Genomic DNA, 2676 nt, shown 5'->3' on the forward strand with positions numbered 1-2676 from the left:
ATTTTTAATAATAATGAGTTAGCTATTTCTCTATTAATTTATTTAAGGGAAAGGAAGAACCCTTTCAAAGGAGTCTTTTTAATTTAAATGAATTTTATTATGAATTAACCTGGTAACTATCCAAATGCACTACAGGAAAACAAGAGCATGGTATTGAATCACCTTCCACATCTATCTGCTCATATTTCTTTTATTTATTGTTTCTACAGAGTCCTCAAGGGGGTGCACCATTATGGAAGTACTGCAGAACCAGGTTGATGCTGGAGTGGACGGAGCAAGCTCCTATTCCATCTCCCTGCTCCAAAAATCGATTTACTATTTTGTCCTCAGATAGAGGACATATCAGATATTAAACTGATAAGAACAGATACTACACTTGATCTGAGCCTAAAGGCCAAGAAGTGATTATCTGCTCATATTTCATGAATCATCAGGTATAGAAGATATAAATGTGTATATTGATTAATAACTACAAAAGAAATAATAATCTTACATCTACTAAACTTAACAACTTTCAAAGCACTTTCATTTAAATGACTATATTGAATCACATAAGAACTCTGAGGTAACATTATCGTCATATCATGGATGAGGAAGAAAGTGTCAGAGGCCAAGTGACTTGCCGATATCTTACAGTGACCATGTAATAAGAAGCAAAATTGAGTGTTGAGTTTCCTTCTAGCTCTGTGACTTTACACTACACCAAATATGGCACTATAAATCATGCTTGCTTCCTTTTCTCTCTACTAGAACTCCAACTTCCAGGGTACAGGCTTTCGTTCATAGTTAACCTGTAGCCCAGTACTTAAATTCAACCCTACCCACGCAGTAAGAACTCAATAAGTTTTTCCTGGAGACCGAATTGTAGCTTCATCATTTAACTACTAATTATACCAATCACTAAGCTTTTCTAAGACTTGGTTTTCTATTCTGTGAAATGAAAGTGTTCGACACTGAGATGCTGAACCTTTGGCAGCTCACTGCCTTCCCACTCTCTACACAGAGGTAAAGCAGGCCTTCATTCATCCTCAGAGCAGAGGTAATAGTTCTGCAGAACCGCCAGCTGTGCTGTTTTCAGCCTTTGCTAGAAGGTCTATCTGATCTTGATATAGCAGAGGCGTGCATGGTCGTGAAAGAGCCCTGGGGGCCCAGTCTGAACAGCTCACCTCCTAACCGAAGGTCAGTGATTCAAACCCACTAGCTCCTCTACGGGAGAAAGAGATCGCCGTCAGTTTGTGGAAACTTTAAGTGGCAGGTCAATTCTGTTCTGCAAGGTTGTTATGAGTCAGATTCAGCTCAATGACAATAGCTTTTGCTTTGCACTTAAGCGTTCTGGCTATCATCCAACTCCAATGGATTAGAGAAGCCAGAATGATGAAAAGGAGAGACAAAAGGTAAGTTCCTTATCTAGAGAAAATTTTGTCCAAATGAAAAGACCTAGTAATATACGCAGTACATTTGGGATGATCGGTGGGTTAGTTGTTCTTGCTCGGTGCCTTCCAGGCTGCGGTGACTCAGAGCAACCTTACACACAACAGAAGTAAGGCCTTCCCGGGCCTGCGCCCTCCTCAGAATCATCCCCAACTTGAGCCCACTGTTGCAACCTAGGCAAATCATCATCTACTTGAACCTCGTTTGTTTGGTCACATCAAAGTCTGTCCTTGAAGCCATGGCTCATACCACTTCCAGCTCCTAATCAATACTTTGTATCAAATTGCATTTCCAATAAAGTCAGGCTCATCACCAGGCCTTCTGAGATCACCAGAAGAGAACATCCAAGGGGAAGGGGGGAGGGATTTGGTTGGTTGGTAGATGTATAAGATAGTGATTGTTCTTTTGGAAATCCTGGAAATACGGATCTTAGTTTGCTCAGTATCATCTAGTAACATGTGTTACTAAATGAGTATGTTAATAGGTATCATACTCTCTTACTAAATGAATGAATTATGGTTTGCGTCCACTTACTATTACATTATAAGAAAGGCCTGGTGATCCCTTTGTGGAAAAAAAAATCAACCCTTGAAAACCCTACACAACTGCCATTGAGTTAATACTGACTCACAGTGACTGGAAGTACAAGGTAACTCTTTGTGAGTGGACACTATTTATTCAATCCACGGGGGTTGTGATAGGGCAAAACTTTTAATAACATTCACAAAATGCCTATCAGATTAATATATGTCAGAAGAAAGAAAGGAGGACATTAAATTAGTAAATACATGGTAGTCCCCAGCCACCATTCTCTGGCACTCTCAAAGCAAGAGATCTAAAGCAAAGCCAACAAGTTTTCCATAACCTTGGGACAGCAGCGATATGTTTCTTTTCAACAAGAGTATTTGGAGCTAAAGTCCAAGGAAGCAGGTCACGATCTTCAATTTGCTACAAGTGAGTTTGAGGCCAAGTTCACTCAGTTGGAGTCCATATTGAATCCTTTTGGTGTGGCCTATGAGGATGGTGTATGTCTCCATAGGACAAGAGTTTACAGTTCAGGTCATCTATATCACACAGCTTGAGTCACCAAAAGCTGGATATAAACAAGGTCAAAAGTGGCCAACCAGAAAATAGTATGAGGTATATTTATACCTTGGGTTCTAAGTAAATATTTTAAGCATTTTCACACATAGGAGGTTGCTTCTCCTGGTTTACCCATTAAGAGAAATGCAATTTCCTTGTCTG

At 39.8% G+C, this 2676-nt stretch overlaps 1 non-coding gene across 1 annotated transcript; it reads right to left on the minus strand.

Annotated features, from left to right (window-relative positions):
• Positions 1-217: 217 nt before the first annotated feature.
• Positions 218-406, minus strand: LOC142447382 (U2 spliceosomal RNA). The gene has a single exon (XR_012784110.1). It is a non-coding gene; the product is annotated as a U2 spliceosomal RNA (small nuclear RNA).
• Between the last annotated feature and the right edge of the window lie 2270 nt (positions 407-2676).

This window comes from Tenrec ecaudatus, chromosome 4, assembly GCF_050624435.1.
Source record: "Tenrec ecaudatus isolate mTenEca1 chromosome 4, mTenEca1.hap1, whole genome shotgun sequence".
Lineage (NCBI taxonomy): Eukaryota > Metazoa > Chordata > Mammalia > Afrosoricida > Tenrecidae > Tenrec > Tenrec ecaudatus.